The following is a 21,221-nucleotide window of genomic DNA, read 5'->3' as shown; positions in this document are numbered from 1 at the left end:
TGTTTCTCATGGAAGCAATAAACTTGAAAGCCCCTGAATTTTCTCCCCCTGCCCACAAACACACATAATTTTTTTTGTGACTAGGGGCCTTTTCAGCACTTACCATTTATAATGGCATGCTTGCTGGGGTGGTTTTCCAGAATTTGGGGCATGCTGCCACACAGCGACATTGTTATTCAGCCAGTGTTCTCGAATAATGTATAGCCTCAAATCTGACTTTTGAGAAAGATCTGGAATGGATCCTCAATATTTTCATTTCGGTGGCATAATAGTTGGGCGTGGTTTGAGAGACATCTTTTTATTGCCACTTCTCTCTGACTGATACAATCCGCCAGTGCAAGTTCGATTCAGAGGAGAGAGATGGCAGATGGAGACGATGGTCTTCAATCAAAGTACCACCCATGACAGCTATAATTAGCTTCCAAAAAAGTTTCATCACAATAACCAGGTTTGTTGCAGCTCATGCAGACATATAGTTCTTCTTCTAACTTCCTATACACCTGCAATGTTAGAATTCCATAATACTAGGAATTAAAGAAGCCACAAAGGGCTATAACCATCCTCTGACATTGACTAGCTGGAAGAATATAAGCCTTGATTATGTATGATGTGGACAGATCTCCCTACACATCCCAGTGTTAAGAGAGTTATTGGCTCTCTTCATATAGAGATAGAGAGAGCCAGTGTGGCATAAATGTCAGTGGTGCAGTGGTTAGAGTGCTGTCCAAGGACCTAGGAGATCAGGGTTCAAATCCCCACTCAGTCATGAAACTCACTGAGTGACCTTGGGCCAGTCTTCATCCCTTAGCTCAGCCCAACCCACAGTGTTGTTCTGAGACTAAAATGAGGAGAGGCAGAACCATGCAAGCCCCCTTGACTTCCTTGGGGGAAAGGTGGAGTCTAAATGTAATAATAAATAGAAATGGACAACCATATTATTTGGTTTGACTCATTTTCTTCAGCAACCTGGAGCTGGAGCTGTTCTATGGTTCCCCTGCTGAATGTGACATAATTGCAGTCTGACTTTTATGATTCATTTGCATTCCAACATCAGATTGGGTGAGACCGTGGAAAATCAAACTTTTAAAACTGTTCTATGCAGTCCTCAGAAAAATAAATTGGCAAAAATTGAGCCAATTTGCAGTCTGCATCCTGATATGTGGCTTTGACTTCAGTGATGGCTGGCTTTGATTTTAATGATATTTAAGGATGCTCAGCAGGCAATCCTTAATGCCCTCGAGGACTTGACCCCAGACACTGAGTTTCAGCAGTGTATTCCAGCAGTTCATTATTACTGAGTTATAAGGAAAGAAGGAAAGGTCATTAAAGGGAAGGTTTGTGTCTTTCATTTTAAATTACACATTCAGGTACTTTAAAGTATATATTATCATTTCTTATTGCTGTGAAATTGCTATTCTGTATAGATGGGCCCAACTTTTAATTTAAATAGCCACTTATTGGTCAAGAAAAATCTTTATTTTAGGCACCATTGGACTTATGAACCACAACCATTAAGTGTCCGGTTATTCCTTTGGCAAATAAGTGTTTTTAAGTCTTTTGTTTTCTCGAGTTGGCTCCAGACGAAGTCACCTTGGATCCAACTGAACTCAATGAGACCTAAATGAGACATGGGTAACTATTCACATTAGGTTTCGTTCCATAGCTGCCAAGTTATCCCTTTTTTTAAGGGATTTTCCCTTATGCTGAATAGGCTTCCTCGTGAGAAAAGGGAAAACTTGGCAGCTATGTTTCGTTCAACTAACTTTTACTCAAAAGTAGACCCATTGAACCTAATAGTCAGGACTAACTTTAGCTTATCGATTTTAATGGGTCTACTCTGAGTAAAAGTTAGTTGACTACAACCATTTGATTTCAATGCAGCTAAATAGTCTTTATCCAAATCATTATTTATTATTTCAATTTTCTACAAGAGAAAAGGAGATTAGGGTTTTATGGCATGTCAGTAACACTGAGCCATGAAGTGTCCATAATATAAGGCTAGAACCAGAGTTCATACAGCGTTCCTCTACCAGTGAAAGTTGAGCAAGTGGTAAAAGAGTAGTGGCTTGTGAAGTGGGTGACGTGTTAGGAATTTCATCTGAGTCCAAAAGCAACTACTGGTCTGGGGAAATGTTCTTTAGAATGCCATATAGGACGCAACAATACAAGTTCAATCTATTGAACTCATACTCAAATACTGTGAATTTTCAAGTAAATACAGGAGAGTACTGTATTAAAATAGACTTGTAATTCGCTGAACACCTGGGGTGGGAGGAGTGCCATTGAGAAGCATCCTCCTGCTTGGGAAAACTTAAGAAACGCTACTACAGTAATAAAGTGGAAGAATATAAACTCCACAGAAGTACAACATGTTCTTATTAACAACCCCCTATGGAGGCACCTGATGCTGCTTGCCTTTCTTCATGTAAACATTGTCTCAGATAATTACACACAGGAAGCTGCCTTATACTGAGTCAGACCATGGGTGCATCAAAATTGTCTACACGAAGAGACAGGGGCACCAGGAAACCAGAGGTGCTGAAAATTGAACCTGGGACCTTCTGAAAGGAAAGCAGATGCTCTATCACTGAGCTATGGCCCTTCCATGCTGTCATGTGACTGCAAAATGGGACTCACTTTGGCTTGGGGTTCTGCTCTGCAGCATCCTTGGCATAATTGTTGAGTGATGGCAGGGTTTTTTTGTTTTTGTTTTAACAGAAGGCCATCTGAGTGTAAGAGTTGTGAGGAGTAACAAGTAACCGAAGGGGTTAACTGTGTTCTGTATAGCACCTGACCACTGAGGAAGATATCATGTTACAGAATGTACCAGAAGTGTTTCTGTATGTATCAGTTGGTTTCGTTTCTGCCTGGGAGACGGTCGCAAGATGTCTGCGCTCTCACCAGGTTGTTTGTTATTTTCTCTCTAGAATAAACTTAAGTAGTTATTAGAACACTTTGGACTCTGTGTGTTCTTAAGAGGCTTTTTATCCAACGGCTATACAAGCTTTCGCTGTGTGAGAAGAAGAAGAACTCTGCTGTGTGTGTTTTACTGCCAGCCCGGATCTACGGAAGCAGAGAAGCGCAGAGGAAGCGCGCCGGGCGATAATCAGTGGCTCCTAATTGAGTCATAAACAACTCAAAGGAGTCCTATACCCGTCACAGGTTATGGGAGATAAGAGGTCCTGAACCTAATCAATCACCAAAGCAATAAAAGGTGATTGCAGCTGTAAAAGCCTTGGAGAAAGCCGGTGTAAAGAGCTAGCTGGGAGAAACCTGTTGTTTTGCAGTCGGCAATTAACAGATGCACTCGCTAGCAGAAAGACCCTGTACCAGAAGGCTGGGATCCACAGTCTACCCAGAGGAGCAACGTCAGCTATTCTGAGTGAGTACATGGACACGGAGCCCGGGGGTGGACAAGATGGCGGAGCAGCTACAGGAGTCATTTGTCGTGCCGTTCCAGAGGTTGAATGGCGACAACTATGCAGAGTGGAGAGAAAGGGCCAGAATGTGGTTGCTAGGAAAGGATTTATGGACTTGTGTGTTAAATCCTCCAACCCCTGTCGCTGATAATTCAGCAGCTGAAGCACAGAGGTTTGCAGCAGAAACCAGGAAAGACAATAAGGCTCTATGTGCCATTGCCATGAGCTGTGATGCTATGCAACTGCCCTATGTGCAAAATGCTGAAAATGCCAAGGAAGCCTGGGACAGTTTGGAAAGGGTCCATCAGAGAAAAACAGCTGGAGCTAAGCTGCGTGCTATGAGGCATCTCTTTGAGTTGAGACTGAGACCAGGGCAACCCATTAAGGAGCACATTGCCAACGTGATTGATGCATTCCATAAGCTGCAGCGGCATGAGCTTGTGTTCAAAGAGAAGGAAAAAGTTTATATTTTGCTGTCTAGTTTGGGAAACGTCTATGAACATTTGTGTTTAACATTTGAGTCCATGCCTGAACCTGAACTCACGATTGCTTACGTTTCTGGGCGTTTGGCGGATGAGGAACTGAGACGCCAGAAAGAATCGGCTGAGAAGGGGGGCCGTGGGCGCAGAGAAGCCAGTGGGGGTGCAGTAAAAAGCACTGAGGAATCCACTGTGAGTGCGTGCGCAACAAGGCTTTGCTATCGGTGCCAGCAGCCTGGGCACGTAGCGAGATTTTGCCCAGCTCCGGAAGCAGCCAAGGTCACTCAGCCAGGTGCCAGGCAACCCAGCGGACGTGGTCGTGGGACCAGCCAGCAGCGCCGAGGCAGAGGACGTGGGAAAACTCCAGATAAGCCTGTCAGCCGTCTTTCTGCTGCCTTAGCAACGGTTCGAAACAGAGGACAGGACAGTTTCACTTTTATTATCGACTCAGGCAGCACCCATCATCTTGTACCGCCTTCAGGACAGATCCTGAACTGCAGGCCACTTGAAGATGAAAAAAGCCTGCATCTTGCTGATGGTTCTTCTGGAACAATTAAAAGCAAGGGTGTTTTTTATATGCAATGCTTAGACACTAACCTTGATGTTTATGTTGTACCAGGCATGGAGAATGGTCTTTTAAGTGTGTCTTGCTTATTGCGTGAGGGCTTTGAAATAAGTTTTGCTAATGGTGTTTGCAAAATTGCCAGAGATGGGGCTGAGCTGGTAAGTGTTACTGTTGGGTCTGATGGTCTGTTTGTCCTAGATGGGAGGGGGCAAGCAGGTGGAAGTAACACTGGTGATGCTCAGGCTAAAAGTGCCAATACCCCAAAGGGCACAGAGGGCGCTATCCATAAGGATTGTATTCATGCTTGGCACAGGAAATATTGTCATATGTCTTTTCCTTATGTGCAAAAAGCCCCTGATTTTGTCAAAGGTTGCAGGTTCAAGCCATGTCAAAAACACCTGCAATGCCGCGCATGTGCTAAAGCGAAGACGAAGAGATGCTCTTATCCTAGGTCTGAGAGGAAGAGCACAAAGCCATTTCAGTTAGTGCACTTGGATATTTCTGGGCCTATGTCAACGTTAAGTTTAGGTAGTTCAAAATATGTTTTGTGTCTTCTGGATGATTTCAGCCATTTTTCCTGGGTCATAACACTGAAAGAGAAGGGGGAGGCTGCCAAAGTGATAAAAGAGTGGGTAGCCGAAGTAGAACTACAGTTCTCCGTCACTGTCCAGTGTTTCCAGAGTGACAGGGCGGGAGAGTTTTTGAGTGCAGAACTACAAGGGTTTTTCCGAAGCAAGGGAATTAGACACAGAAAAACCGCTCCTTTTAGTCCACAGGAGAATGGTTTAGCTGAAAGGAAATTCAGAACGCTGTCTGAACTGGTGGAGGCAACGTTGTTTGATGCAGGACTACCCCAGAAGTTTTGGGGGGAATGTTACAAATTTGTGAATTATTGTTCAGATCGCGCTTTTAATTCAGTTGTGGACAACACACCCTACTACATGTTGTATGGCAAAGTTCCGAAGGTGCACTATTTCAGAACTTTTGGGTGTGAGGCTTGGGTTCTAATTCCAAAGCAGAAGCGCAGAAAGGGAGGATCAAGATCCAGAAAAATGATCTTCTGTGGTTACGAACCAAACTCAAAGGCTTGGAGGTTTGTACCAGCAGAGGGGGACCAAACCCGCGTTCACATTAGCAGGAGTGCTACGTTCTGTGAACAAGAGGGCTGGAGACGCATTCATGCTAACCCCGAAGTTCTTCTTGACTGGTCTTCAGGTTTTGACCAGGAAGAGGAAACTCAGGTAGCTGATGCTGAAGTTCCAGGTGCTGCAGGACCAGATCCAGGTCAGGCAGCTGGTCCAAGTGGTGTAGCTCCTAGGGAAGTGAAGCAAGTAGTCAGAAGCGCACCGACTTCACCCCAGGTCAAGCCTGGGAAGTACAGCAAACGTGGTAGGTCACCCACTTCACCCAAAGCAAGCCCAGAGGGGGCTGCAAAGCGTAGTAGGTCTCTTGACAGTGCTGCTAGTCCGAGAGAGCCACAGTCAGAGACAAGCAGTTCGGATTTAGAGGGGGAGGATGTGGGACCAAGGCGTTCAAAACGCACCACGAAAGGTAAACCACCTGAAAGGTTTTCAGCTGTCAGTGTATGGGCGAACCTAGCAGTGTGTGAGCCTGAAAGCTTTGAAGAGGTGCAACAGTTGTCAGTGGAGGAAGCTAGTAAGTGGAAAGTTGCAATGGAGAAAGAGTTGAACTCCATGCAATCTCTTGGTGTGTATAGCCTAACACAGTTGCCAGAAGGTAAGAAAGCAGTCAGTTGTAGGTGGGTCTACAGGCTGAAACCCACAGTGACTGGAGAGCCGCAGTACAAGGCTAGATTAGTGGCTAGAGGTTTTACTCAGAAGAAAGGAATCCACTACACAGATGTCTTTAGTCCGACTTCGAGAGCGGAATCTTTCAGGATGCTTTTAGCGACTGCAGCGTAGAGAGGCCTAGTGGTCAACCATTTTGATGTGGACACCGCTTATTTGAACTCTGACCTCCAGGAGGAGTTGTACATGTTGCCTCCTCCAGGGTTTGAGAGTGACGTGCCAGGTCAGGTGTGGAAGCTGCACAAGTCGATCTACGGTCTTAAGCAATCCGCTAGAAACTGGAATTCGTGTCTTGATTCTGTTTTGAAGAGCCTAGGTTTCAGGAAGAGTCTAGCTGACAGTTGTCTGTATCTCAGAGGTGAAGGAGAACAGCAAGAACTGTTGCTTGTCTATGTTGATGACTTGATCTGCTTAGCAAAGAGCCAGATGCAAGTGCAGAAGTTTGCAAAAGAGCTAGGCAAGAGGTTCAAACTCAAGAATCTAGGTGCAGTGAATGTTTATCTAGGTGTGCAGATAGACAGAACTGAGGATGGAAGTTTCTTGCTCAGTCAGAAAGGCAAGATTGAACATTTGCTTGAGAAGTTCAGAATGTCTGACTGTAAAGGGGTCAGAACACCCATGGAGACAAACTTTGTGAAAGATTCACAAGTGAAAGACAAAGTAGCGTTTGAGAGTCCTGAAGTGTTTCAGTCAGCGCTAGGGAGTCTGTTGTATTTGTCACAATGGAGCAGACCAGATATTGCTTTTGCAGTCAATTTGCTCAGTAGAGAAGCATCGAAACCTAGCGTGCATGCTTGGAATGGCATTAAGAGAGTGCTTAGGTATTTGCAGGAGACCAAAGAGTATTGTTTGGAGATGTCAGCGCAAGGTGAGCCACAACTCACTTGTTTTGCAGATGCTGATTGGGCCAATCAGGGGGACAGGAAGTCAGTGACTGGTTTGGTAGTCAAGTTTGGAAATGCCCTGATTGGTTGGCGGTCGCGCAGGCAAAGCCTAATAGCAATGTCTTCCACGGAAGCTGAATTCTGTGCGTTGTCTGCGACATGCACTGAATTGGAGTACTACAGATGTTTGGTCCAGGAAATCTGGGGTGATTGTAGCCAGCCCATCACTGTTTGGGGCGACAATCAACCATCTTTGAGACTGGCGGAGTCTGGACAGTTCAAGGCCAGAACCAAACACTTAGACATCCGCTTCCGAAACGTATGTCAGAGCATACAGGTAGGCTTGGTGAAATTGAGGTATTGTCCAAGCCAAGAGAACCTAGCAGATGGGTTCACAAAACCCTTGAGTTTCCAACGGCATGGGGAATTCTGTGAAGGGTTGGTTTTGGGGTAAGTTTGGATACCCGCAATCCCCAGTGTTCAGGTGAGAGGGGGTGTGAGGAGTAACAAGTAACCGAAGGGGTTAACTGTGTTCTGTATAGCACCTGACCACTGAGGAAGATATCATGTTACAGAATGTACCAGAAGTGTTTCTGTATGTATCAGTTGGTTTCGTTTCTGCCTGGGAGACGGTCGCAAGATGTCTGCGCTCTCACCAGGTTGTTTGTTATTTTCTCTCTAGAATAAACTTAAGTAGTTATTAGAACACTTTGGACTCTGTGTGTTCTTAAGAGGCTTTTTATCCAACGGCTATACAAGCTTTCGCTGTGTGAGAAGAAGAAGAACTCTGCTGTGTGTGTTTTACTGCCAGCCCGGATCTACGGAAGCAGAGAAGCGCAGAGGAAGCAGAGAAGCGCAGATAATCAGTGGCTCCTAATTGAGTCATAAACAACTCAAAGGAGTCCTATACCCGTCACAAGAGTTTCCCTCTTTAAATCACATCTGGAAAATTCACAGCTGAAATTTAAAAGCTCCCATTCAACAGATGGGAAAGGGACAAGTTATTTGTGAAATGACTGGATCCCATTTCTCCTTTGCCTTTTCCCCCCAGCCATAGCGGTGGTTCTCAAAATATTTATTTCCCATGGACCCCTTGAAAATTGCTGAGGGTCTTGGAAAACCACTTAAAAAAATTCTGCCTTGTACCAATTGTGCTAGATCAGGCATAGGCAACCTTGGCTCTCCAGATGTTTTGGAACTACAACTCCCATGATCCCTAGCTAACAGGGCCAGTGGTCAGGGATCATGGGAGTTGTAGTTCCAAAACATCTGGAGAGCCAATTTTGCCTATGCCTGTGCTAGATGCTGTATGTTTTTGATTGCGGTTTTAGTGCTTTTATTTATTTATTTATTTATTTATTTATTTATTTATTTATTTATAGTCCCTCTCACTCTGTCTTCAATCGGGGCAAAAAAAAAATCTACCCCCCACCCCTACCCCGCTATGGCACTGTCTAGTTGGCCACTGTGAGAACAGAGTGCTGGATTCATTGGGCTTTTGGCCTTATCCAACAGGCTGTTCTTATGATCTTAGGCTGCTACTGTATTGTCAGGCGGATGCCAGCAACTCCCACGGCCGGTTGCCTAGGAATGTACAAAAACAAGGAAATGTTTCTTACCATGCGCTTTTTATTCAGTATTTACAGAGAGAGGCTTTGGAACCCAGCCTCTTAGATAATGGCGTTGTCACAAGTGAATCTCCACCCTCATCCCTGTCTCTCCCTCTTCCTTATTCATCATCCCTACAGGTGCTGACAAGTGCCCTCTGCCTTTGAGCTCTTTGCTCTGCTACTTTCAAAGCTTGTGGGTTCTGGGAGGAGGAGTCTGAAATGCTTTCTAAAGACACTGTGTCCATCAGTTGCCCCCCCCCTGGTGCCCCCTCTTTCTCCTCCTCCTCTCCCATTATTTCCCAACTTTCCCTTTCATCTGCCTTTGAGCTATGACCTCCCTCAAACCCCTGTTGTAATTCTGAACTGTCTTCCTCTTCTCTGGAAGGGTCAGGCTGGGAAGGCAGTCTCCACTATTCCTCCTCTGCCCAGTCCCTGACATTTATTGAGGGACAGTTCCCTATTGGACAGAGGATGGGGGGCTGAAAGCTGCATTCATGTAAGCTTTCATTTTTCAGCTTTTAAATCCTGATAAGAACACTTGAAGAATCGCTGAGATGTCATTTGACTCAGATAGTACAAACTGCTGAGTGACTCAGTTACATTTTGAGGGCATTTCCCCACACAATTAAGGGAAAAAATTCATAAGATGGGTCCTAATGCCAAAGTAAATATCTTAGTATTAGTTAACGGAGATGTAAGAAGATTCTGCGGGAAGGAGATTCGCGCTTTGTTCCCTTCCTTAGGTCACTTGGGTAATCTGCCACTAAATAGAAGGGCTGCACCTGTCATTCTTATAATCTTGAATTCTTAGAGAGATGGAGGGTTAGAAAATAAGAAACACATATTAGAAGAAAAATAAATATCTCAATGGTGTGTGCGGTAAGCATGAACAAGCAACCTGCACCCCATTTTTTGGCTTGTAAAAAGCTTGCAGCAAGTGAAGAAACCCCTTGATTAGTAACCACTGCAGAATTCTACAACTAAGATGGGGCATATGAGTATGGTTTGAGAAGACATGAGTTCTGCTCCCTCCTTGGACATGGATTTTCTAGGACACCTTGCCTATGTTTTCTCTTATTCAATCCCCACAATTGTTAAATTGGGATATTTATGGCTGTTGCGAGAATAAACCAATAATTAATGCTGAATAACTTTACAATAAATATGGGAAAATAATAATATGGTTATCATGAATAGTAATAGTATAACACACAGCTGTTTCCTGCAGCAAGCATGTGAATGACTTATAATTCATTCTCAGGCATGGTTAAGCGCCCAAGAATAACCATCCAGATATTTTGGACTACATCTCCCATCATCACTCAGCGTTGGCCATAGTGATTAGAGCTGGGGTCCAACAACATCTGGGGGACTCCAAGTTTGGAATGCTGATCAGGAAAATCTAATTGTGAGTGTAGAAGTGCCAGGTATTCATGGAAGAGGTAAAAGTTGGAACAGGAACTTCCTGCCTCCTAATATTGGTAGCTAATATTTGTGTGTGTAAGTTATCATTGGCTAAGAAATATTGTTGTTGTTGTTTAGTCATTTAGTCGTGTCCAACTCTTCGTGACCCTATGGACCATAGCACACCAGGCACTCCTGTCTTCCACTGCCTCCCGCAGTTTGGTCAAACTCATGTTCGTAGCTTCGAGAACACTGTCCAACCATCTCATCCTCTGTCGTCCCCTTCTCCTTGTGCCCTCCATCTTTCCCAACATAAGGGTCTTTTCCAGGGAGTCTTCTCTTCTCATGAGGTGGCCAAAGTATTGGAGCCTCAGCTTCAGGATCTGTCCTTCCAGTGAGCACTCCTTCATGGATCAATGCCTTGTTGTGGCGAAGGGGCTTGAATAACTCAGAGAAGCTATGAGCTATGCCGTGCAGGGCCACCCAAGATGGACAGGTCATAGTGGAGAGTTTGACTAAACGTGATCCACCTGGAGAAGGAACTGGCAAGCCACTCCAGTATCCTTGCCAAGAAAACTCCATGGACAAAGACAACAGGCATATAAAAGAAATATTAGCTATATGTAAATAATAATAATGACTATTATCCTGAAGTCCCAAAGAAGTTCACCATGATATGCATGAAGCCCAGCAGCAGTTACTGCTTTGGAGACAGTGACATCTGAGACATTTCTTTAACACTACATTGCTATGAATACCTTTCATAACAAATACCGTACATATCTATGCGTTTTCCTGAAAAGCACCAGTGAAATATTGAATTCATGATACCCTGCTTTTCAAGATTCATGCCCTGCTGTCAACAAATATATACCGCCATTACTCTATAAAAACTTATATTATTCTGACACTTCAGATTTCTATTCTGGCTTTAAGCCACTAATAAAGAGGTAAGACAAGCAGAGATAAATAATGGAAAGGAGAAAGGTGTCCTGAGGCTCCTGTTTCTCTGTGTTTGTCTACGATCCCCTCAAGCTCTCTTAGCCTGGCTTATGTGTGGTTTGTTTTGAGGTGATGAATTACATGTCTAAAGACTCAGCAGTAAATATTCAGAATCTAGACTTTTTCACTCTAGGGGAGATAGGGGTTGTTATTTTTAAAAAGGGATTGAACACAATTATTAAGTCCTGGCAGTGGGTAGATAGTCTTTTTCATGTGTACTTGAAATTATCACTCCTGATAGGCTAGTTGGGTTTTTTAAAAACACACACATACAGATTGTGGCTATTTAGATTTCTTTTGGTTTTGCTTAAAACAACAACACAGATATGAAGACAGATATACTTTTCCCAGGTTCGGATAACACACTGAGCCAAACCATAGCTTTGCACAAATGTGCAAGTACGTTGATTCCCAGAGAGGAGACTCTGTTCTGTTTGCTGCTCTGCTGTTGTGAGCCACACCATGGTTTGCTGAGCAGATCACCAGAATTCAGCCTATGGGTAGGATCCAGACTAAACCTTCAACCCTAGGTGTACTTCCCTATGAACATGATTTGCTAAATGCAAGAGGACTTACTTCTGAGTAGACACCTGCCTAGGTGGAGGATTGATAGAAGTGTGTAGAAACTAGACTACTGCACAACGTTTACATTTACATCTGTTTCTCTACACACTTTGACCTCTAGGCCAAATGACCACTGCTATGTGGCCCCAGATGATTGCCAAAAGGGAATGGGGTCCTAGCAGGGACTCTGCTGAGAGGCAACAGCTCTGTTTTTTATAGTGCCTGATCTTTCACTCTTATGTGCTCTGTCTCTATCTTTGTCTCTGTCTCTCTTGCATATAAGCATTTATGTAGCCTGGATCCAGCCTATAAAGCTGTTTCTAGTGTCCCACCAGCCCTCTTTCAAAACCAGTCAACTCTTCTTGCCATGGAAAAGTATCTCTTGTCCCTTTGGTAGAGCACCATTGCCAGAAGTTCCTTAGCTGGAAGACACCCTGGACACTCCACCCTGTTCCTTAGCTGGAAGACATTTTTGCAATGGTGCCATTCCAGAGAGACACGGAAGAAAGGTGGGAAAATTCATCTTTCCTGCAAAAATATATTGCCATCTGAATACAGGGAAAAGTATAATTCTCCTTGATATTAGGAGAAATGTCCTCTACTGACTTTGTTTGGCATAAGACTTATGAAGCTGGCACTGAGTCCATACTCTCCAATAAGAAGCGGCCCCAAACCAGGGCACCATCTTCCAGGGCTTTACTCCCGCAATAGTCATGTAACACCCCCCCAAAAGCACTTTGGGGGGCACGGTGCCCCAAAATGCATGTTTTGGGGCACTGCGTAAGATCACTGCCCCAATAAAAGCATTGGGGGTGGGGCGAGAATGTGGCCTGAAGTTGTCTTCTCTCAAGAAAAAACTGGATGTCCTGTTTTTTCCAGGACAGTTGACTGGTATGTGAGTCAGGCCTTCAATCTATAAACCAGCACTAGAGCTCTGTCTAGCAAAAGTTCTTTGAGGCCTGGGGCAGAGGAAAGCCAACTATGCTACCTGAGATCCTTTTAACTACAGATTCAGAGGACTGAATCAGAGCTCTTATGCATGCAAAGTACAGTATGTAAACTCCACCAAGCCACGACCCTTCACACATCTCCCATGACCTAGGGCTAACATCCAACCAAAGGCTTCAGAAAGAAAGATACAGATACAGATATATTAATCAACTTGTAAATAAGGATTGCAAAATACAGCTTCAAAACAGCATAGTTGGTCTGGGGTTAATATTGATTCAAATATATAAGATTTTGACATAACTTAGCTATGATTAACTGATCATCTGCCTTTAGCCATTAAAATGGTTAGGACCCAAACAAATCTAAAGAAACTGTGTGCTTTGTGTGTGTTTAAAAATGACTGCAGAGTCTGTCATATAAAATGAATTTAGCAATGGAAAAGAAGGAGAATTTCCATCCCATTGGGTGCTTTTAATTGCCGTTATTATGAATGGTCTGAATCTTTCATACCTGAGTTGCTACAGGGAGCAAGATATTTTTAGCATTTGCAGCCCAAAGCGACTGTTGCTACCCTACAGAGCCATATCCATAGATTTTCTTTCCATCCTGCAGTTTCAGGCTGAGTAGGTAAATTAAGTGCATTACCTGATATGCCATCATTATTAAAAGAAATGAACAAATATTACACAAATAAACGAGAAGCACAGAAGCAGAGCCTGCCTGCAGCGTTCGCTCAAAGAGGCTTTAGGCACACAAAAACCCAAAATGAACAGAATCTATTTAAAGGGGAGGCAGATAGAAGCTTTGTAATGTGCTTTGGGAATTATCTGCCTTCAGAATAGATAAAAGAAAAATGTAGGTTTCTCTTCCTCAAGAGTTTCCAGTGTTTGCCAATAAAGGCTAATGCTAAAGCCAACGTAGGGACTGCCCTTCTGCAGTGTCAGCCACTACCGTAGGTCACGGTAATTTGTCCCTGCTGTAATGAATTATATACTTCCTACTATACAAAGTGCATTTTAAATGTGTTTGAAGGAACAAGACCACAGGGTAGAAGTTGATTAGCATCTGTAAGCTGAACGACAAGTGTTGTTTCTGAAGGGTGTTTAGAATGGGCAGCAGGGCTTTTGTCTTGGACTGCTAAACTCCTGTGAGCACTTCCATGATTCATGGTCAAAATTATAGTCACGTCACACTCTTGAGGCCATTTTAATGATAAGGTTTGTGTATCACTATTAAATGGAACCAGCATGCTTGCTCATATTTTCTTTACATCCGCTGCTACAGAATGAAAGAGAGAAGAAACATACATACATAGATCATATTCTGTGTTTATCTTGTGTTAATATATATTTGCATTTCTAGTTTTTTTTTTGCAATCACTTGCAACTGCATTATTCCTAAATCATATTATTTTTCCCTGAGTGTGTGTGTGTGTGTGTGTGTGTTCATTCCCTAGAGCTGTGCCAGACATTTTCAACATTTTCTTCAAAAGTAGCACATTCAATGCAGCTAAACTAACTACCTTGCCAAAATCTTTCCTCCAAGGAGCTCAAGGTGGCATACATGGTTTTCCCCACCATATTTAATCTCTACAACAACCCTGTGAGGTAGGTTAGACTGAGAGACTATTGCTATTCTAAGATCACCCAGAGAGTTTCATGGTCAAGTGGGGATTTGAACTGCTGTCTTCTTGGTCTCCTCCTGTAGTGGTTAGAGTCCAACACTATAACCACTATACACCACCCTGGCTCTACTTTTGCCATTTGTGAAGGCTGTCCATCTATAACAACTGGTTGGTGTGTATCTTTTTAATTGCTATATGAAGTGTAAGTCACTTTGTATCCGTTTGGGGAGTCATAAACTTTTCAAATAATAAACAAAGCAAAAGAAGTATCAGAAGTACCATTTTTTTAATAATAAAAAAGTCTCTGATGATGGACATATTCTGTTATGTTAGACTATTTGGTGGAATCTAAATAAGATGTTGAAATGTAATTGAATTCCATAGCATTTTAAGGCTTGTAATTAAATTCCATAGCATTTTAAGGCTTGTAACATTTCACTCATATCATCAACACCTTTGTATAATGTGGATGTGTGGTTACACTCTCTCACCTGACAAGTCTTCTTGTTTAATCAGTGTTAATTAAATGCAATTGTAAAAAAGACAAGTATATTTTCACCAATACAATCCCAATTTCCCACTTTTTGATCTTCATTCTTCCTCGTTGTCCTCTTGTAAGCCTTTGTGCCAAGCACTCAAATAGGAAATATTATGTGTGGCTTTGCCTAAATATGTTCTTTAAAAGAACAACTAAAGGCTTGCTATAATACCCCATTCTAGGGAGGGAAGGGTGCAATTTATTAAAAGAGCACAATAATGTGAATGTCATGAATGTATATCATCAGAGAAGCAAAGGAGTGTTGGAGAGTATGCTGAAATATTGACAGAGGTTGTGCTGCAATGTAGCATTTGAATCTCTTGAAGTTACCATACTTTTCCATGTATAAAACAAGATTTTTTTTACTCTAAAATAATGTTCAAAATTGGGGCTCGCTTATACATGGATAGTGCAGAGGGGAGACAGGCAATTGGTTGCAGCCACAAGCAGGAGCTCGTCAGCGGTGATTGGTGGCTGCAGCAAGGGCTGCTTTGGATTGGCTGCAGTGGCGGTGATTGGGTGGGTGATTGTTGGATGTGGCAAGGGCTGCTGCAGATTGACTGCTGCTGCGTCAATTGGGCAGTGCGCTTGTCGGCTGCTGGTGGCAAGCGGGCAGACACTTATTTGCTTCTGTGACATGTGCGATTGGCAGCATTTGTCAGTCTGGTGAGTGATTTTCGCCACTCCTCGCCAAAAAAAGCTCAACAACTCTAGCTTGTGATAATGCTAGTTAATTGCTTCACTGCTGCCATATTGATTGAACAGGGCCACTGAGATTTTAATGATCTGGATTTGCCTCCGGAATCATTACGCCTTTTGATTCTATCACTTCCCACCATCGGCTGTTCTTGGTGCTGTGTATAATAGTATGCCTATAGAAGCCTAATGCTTAGAAATTATTCAGTGGCACAATGGGTCAGGGCACCTGACTGTTAACCAGAAGGTTGGTGGTTCAAGCCCACCCAGGGATGGTTGTGGGCAGAATTCCTATATTGCAGGGAGTTGGACGAGATGATCCTTGATGATTCTATGATAACCTCAAGTTACCTTTCAACAGTATTTCATTTCAAACATTTCACACCTGGAGCCCAAACCTAGGCATCTTGTACTCAAAAGAATGCTCAATTGACCGGGACATTTTCTAACTGAGAGAACACAGGATTGCAACTGTGTTCAAGGACATGGCCCCTCCTCCATGCATTGTGTTGTGTGTTTAATTTTTATAATTTCACATTATTATCTTAAAATCAAGTCTGCAGATTAGGGAGAACATTTTGATCTCAAATTCTGTCCCTCAGATTATTTAAAACCAAACTATTATTTATGTTGTCCTGCAATTCTTTAACAATTCCTTTAAAAACACATTATAGCCATCAGGGGCTGTCACATGGAAGAGGGAACAAGCTTGTTTTCTCCTGCTCTGGAGGGTAGGACTAGAACCAATGGCTTCAAGTTACAAGAAAGGAGATTCCGACTAAACATACAGAAAAACCTAACAGGAAGAGCTGTTTGGCCGTGGAAGAGACTCCCACAAGAGGTGGTGGACTCTCCTTCCTTGGAGGTTTTTAAGCAGAGATTGGATGGCCATTTGTCATGGATGCTTTAGCTGATATTCCTGCATTGCAGGGGGTTGTACTAGATGGCCCTTGAGTCCCTTCCGACTCTACGATCTATGATCTCAGTTATGCCCCCATCTTCACCATACATGTACAGCAGTATTGCATCACTTTGGACAGCCGTGGCTTCCTCCAGAGACTCATGGGAACTGAAATTTGTTAAGGGTCCTGAGTGTTTTTAGGAGGCCCCCATTCCCCTCACAGAGCCACATTTCCCAGCATTCCCTAAGAAGAGAAGGTTTGAAAGTTAAACCCTATGGAAATTGTAGCTCGGTGTGTGGGAATGGCTCTCTTCTAACAACTCTCAGAACCCCTTAACAAACAACACTTCCCAGGATTATTTGAGGGAAATCATAACTATATAAAGTGGTTTGATACTATTTTAAATGCATAGTGTAACTGGGATATTGTGTTGAAAACACACTGAGAAGAAAGAATACAAAATATGATTTTCATGCTTTCAGAGAGAAGGAATATACAGTAGTTGATCAAGCAGTTTCCCCCTTTTTAAATGATCTGGTGCTTTCCCTTTCAGAAGTGCTTATATACACAGCAACTGCTTTGTTCAGTTTCTTTCTTCATTGGCCAAGCCTGGGACAGATGCAACAAAAACAAGAGAAAGAGATAGAATCATTAAAGAGAGTCAGATCAAAAAGACCCAGGAAAGGAATACACAGGCTGCTCTGAGAACAGTTAATGACAATTCCCATCAAAAGATGCAACTAACTTGCCTTCTGTTCAGTGAAGAGCATGTTTTTATTCCCTCGTTTCACCTTCTTTAGTACTGTTTTCAAACATAGCCCCCAGTAGTAGGCTTCCAGTTAATTTATTTGCCAGCACAAAAACGTTAACTGCAATTAAAGCTAATTGGAGTTTTCCTTAACTTAGGATCTAAAAGCCGTTTCAACTCACGGTTTCAGTTCCTGCCTTAAGGAAAACCCTGGTTAGCCCAAATTGCCATAACAGCTGAAAAACTGCTTAATGGCTGTTAGGAAAAGAAAAGGGAATTTGCTCCCAGATAGGATTGCTTTAGTCAGATCCAGAGAGTTGGGGTGCAACAATGTTGTTAGGCCTTTTGCATGGATTTTTCACATTCTTCGCATTACATTGTGTAGTAGCAGCCCTGATAATACCTGTGAATTGATGGCTAGTTATTATACATCATAGCTGCCAAGTTATCCCTTTTTTAAAGGGATTTTCCCTTATGCTGAATAGGCTTCCTCGCGAGAAAAGGGAAAACTTGGCAGCTATGTTATACATTCCTGTGGGTTTTTTAAGAAACATTCACCCTTATATTGGCCATTCATTTCCCTAATAGGAGATTAAGTGTGTGGCAGATACCGTATCCACATTCTCTAGAGTTCAGAAATGCATCTAGAACCAGTTAATGAGGCTCTGTCATAAATCTTCATTTCCTTTGCTGAACTCTTGATAGCCAGTATCTGTTTCTGCATTTCCCCAAAGTATAGCCAACAATTCTCTATCTTTAGGTGGTAATTGATTTTTTCTACATTCTTGCTGTGATAATTTTAGCTGTGGTTAGAAGATTTGCCATGGTGACTTTCAGGTATCTTAGCATCACATAATTTGATCTCTCATCATTGTATGCATTCTTATAAAACAGTTTCTTGGTGTCTTTTTATAGTGGTAAATTGTCCAGTGATGTCCTTAAATCTTCCTATGCCCTTGGGATAGCAATGCCAAGGGCTGAGCAGGACAGAGCAAATGCAGCAGCAACTGCATTGAAGTTATATTAAGTGTGAATATGGAATGTTGGTCTTGATTGATCATCTGAGGCCCTTCAAGGTGCAGCTAGGATTTGGTTTGGAAAAGTATTGGCTATATTCTGGCTTGGATCCAAACTAGTGCAAGATTTCTTCCACGCACACAAAGAAAGATTGGCTTATACCTTTTCCAGAGAGAGAAAGAGAACAGGAGGAACGAGCCTTCTTTGCCTGCACATCTTAATCTTGTGCTCATTGTTTAGTATCCAGAGTAAACAAACATTCATGTCAGAATAGACATGTCAGAATAGAATAGTAATTTAGGTTTGCTAAATTACAATTTAAACCAATTTTCTTCTTGTATCAAAACTGAGAAACTATGGCTTAATCTCTGGCTACAAACCTGGTTATCAAACCGTGGCAAACTTCTTCATTTATTTATTTTTACCAGAAAGGGGCCACAGCAACAGGACAGCTACCTATCATATTTTGCACACTGCAATACACAGACATCAAGACTTTTGTTGGAAATGTTGCATATTCTTGGACACTTAGGCTGCAGTTCATTGTGCAATGTAATCTTACGCAGTAGGATTTACTTCTGAATAGACATGCATAGGATTGTATGAGAGCAGTGAATCTCGTTGCTTAGACATCAGTGCATCTCTGTTGATTTAAGTAAATACTCTGAGCAGAAACAGTAAGGTTAAGATTGTACTGCTTGGTTACTTCAGCTAGATTTTAGAGCCTGGTTTTTCAAGTGAAGCATTTGGTTTTGATGTTCTGGTGTAACATCTGTAAAGGAGAAGATCTTCCCCATGGAAATGGAATAATATTTCCCAGCCTGCTTTAATATATACCAAAAAGTGTATTGTACAGTTTAGTCTTGAGGAACAGCAAGTTGCATAAGATTATCAGAATTTGTATTCATCTGACATGCTTACTTTTGTAATGAAAGTAATTGCATTACATTGCATTGCATTTCATAATAATTATTGCTCATCACCTACTCTGTAAATTAAATAAAATCAAATTATCATTTATATTATTTATTCTACTACAAAAATCCCAGTAAAAGTCCATAGAATAAATTAGTAGCTGCATCATGACAATCCATAATTTAGAATGATAAAATAATTATTTTTTGGCTTCTGGAGCTTATAAGTATGGACTCAACTGCAAACATGAACAATCTGGATGGTAGGTGTTAGATAAATTATTACATTGAAATTAATGAATACAGTTTTCTCAAACTATTATATAGTGAGTTTTGAAGGATTGCAAAAAGTATAGCTAAGAAGTACATGTTGTAAACATTTTTGAAGAAATACCATTACAGTTTCATCCATTATTTAATTGCCCTGTTCCTTGTAAATTATTCTTGAATTGTCATTTTTAAGAAGAGGATACTGGAAAAATTCTGTTGTTATTTGAAGCCACATAGTAGTTCTTAAGAACTACAAATAGCCTAGTGGAAATTCTCTTAACCTTAGACAGGATTTGTCGCATGCTAGTGAGAACCTAGAAGTTGTTGTGTGATATGCAGTGGTGATTCTTTGCTGGTGGAATGGAATCTGTCTGCCGAATATGGTAGGAAGCAATTTTGGGCGCTTCCACCTCCCCCATGATGCACCCCACCCAACTCCTACATATTTACTGAAACGTCTCATAATGCTTTGTAGAAAGCTTAGAGGGGTGTTTCACCCTGGCAGGGAGGATTGTCCAGAATTACCTTCTCCAATTCACAGATACCACTAATCTGTGGATTCCACCCTTCTTATTCTTAACCATTTTCACTGGCTTATCCTTTCTGAGTTGCTATTGTTTACCATTCTTATTGTCTATGGAACTCCAGGTAGGATAGCTACTGAAATGATCTGAAAGTATCTTGGTCAGACAAAAACAAAACTTTAACTGTCGTGCAATATAAATCCATAGGATGCATTCTGTGAGATGGCTCACATGTGCCATGGGCACATAAGTTATCCATGTGGTGACATTTAAGAGCAAGCTTATATTCATACACCTTCACCTATAGCACCTATATGGATTTTGTTCTGTGCAGAACCTAGCACACTAATAAATGTTAAGTTGTGGCAGCCCTTTATTTCTTTACTAGCTGTACCCAGCCACGCGTTGCTGTGGCTCAGTCAGGGCCCCTGTTTCCCAGGACAGGCGTATGACGTAAAGACACCCCTCTCTCTGTTTTCCCCGGCGCGTGACGTCATCTTCCCCCCACGTAATGTCGCCCTCCACCCCGACCCCTCTCTCTTTCCCCTCACATACCGTATGCACATTTCGGGGAGGATCTGGGCAGTTCCCCTGGTGGATCCCAGTGGGAGAGGGGGTAGGTGGTCCAGGTGCAGTCCCTTATCGAAGCCGGACATGCAGAAGGTGGGGGAGAGGAGAGGTGGTGGCGGCAAAGGGACAGGATCTGGGCCCCGGTCTGCCAGAAGGAGCCGACTACCGTATGGACATGTTGGGGAGGGTCTCCCGCTTCCCCTGCCAGATTCCGGCGGGCAAGGGGGCAGGCGGGCCAGCAGCAGGTCCTTAGGGGAGCCAGACATTGCAAAGGGGGCAGGCGGGGAGAGCCGAGGCGCCGGAGGGAGAGGATCCTGCCTCCACTCTCCCAGAAAGAGCCGCTGGCCACACGCTCTCAGCCCCCTCTCCACGCTCATGTCGGAATGACACCATCGCGTTCTCCCCGGCATCCTGGGAGTAAAGAATGTAGTATAGCGTCTGTTCCTTTGACATCCAACAGATTGCACTATTTTTATGCCTGTTGGTTTGACGTCGAACAGATAGCGCTATTTTTACACAAAATCATGTTTTTACCTGTCACAGGTGTGACATCTATATAATCTAAGTATATACAAACACTCCCTTATTGGAATGCAACGTTGTGTCAAAATTTCAAACCAATCGGTCAAGAACCTTCGGAGATTTCTGGTCATGTACAAACGGACATTTACATTTTTATTTATATAACTTTCCATTCTACTAAGGAGCTCACAGTGGTGCTCATTGCTTTTT

Source organism: Zootoca vivipara, chromosome 8 (genome assembly GCF_963506605.1).
Source record: "Zootoca vivipara chromosome 8, rZooViv1.1, whole genome shotgun sequence".
NCBI classification, from domain to species: Eukaryota; Metazoa; Chordata; class Lepidosauria; order Squamata; family Lacertidae; genus Zootoca; species Zootoca vivipara.
This window is presented reverse-complemented; position numbering follows the sequence as displayed.